The sequence below is a fragment of the Siphateles boraxobius genome, unplaced genomic scaffold (genome assembly GCF_051911475.1).
Source record: "Siphateles boraxobius isolate OS27281-9 unplaced genomic scaffold, OSU_SipBor_1 77, whole genome shotgun sequence".
NCBI classification, from domain to species: domain Eukaryota; kingdom Metazoa; phylum Chordata; class Actinopteri; order Cypriniformes; family Leuciscidae; genus Siphateles; species Siphateles boraxobius.
This window is the reverse complement of record NW_027509205.1, coordinates 24,027,501-24,027,994: the sequence shown is the minus strand read 5'-3', so window position 1 is coordinate 24,027,994 and position 494 is coordinate 24,027,501.

The following is a 494-nucleotide window of genomic DNA, read 5'->3' as shown; positions in this document are numbered from 1 at the left end:
TGAACAGAACGTAGGAAAATAATGAGATTTGGCACACTTGTAGTGATTGTCATGAATAGTAATCCGACCAATTTCGTAGTCTCTAGGACCAACTCTATAGCGCCACCACCAGTTCAAAAATTCACTTTTCAAATGGTTATAACTGTTGAACCGTTTGTTGTATTGAAATGAAATGTGGTGCACATTATCAAACTCAACATCTTACAATAAGACTCCACCAATTACATATTCTTCATATTCTGCTTCTGTTTCTGCTCTCCTGGCTCTGTGCTGCTGTTGAATGACGTTGGTGTATTTGCTGATGGTGATATTTGTGCATTTGGTGAATGATTGACCGTGTAAATGTGATCCACGAGCGCAGGCGCATATGAACACAACGCTTTGCTCTCTTGTCGAACACAAACATGCATCTATTAAGCTTGACCTAAATTCCACTGCGTACAATTACATTTTATGAGCTTTATGAAACCAGAGAGGAAAATAAAGACTTGGTT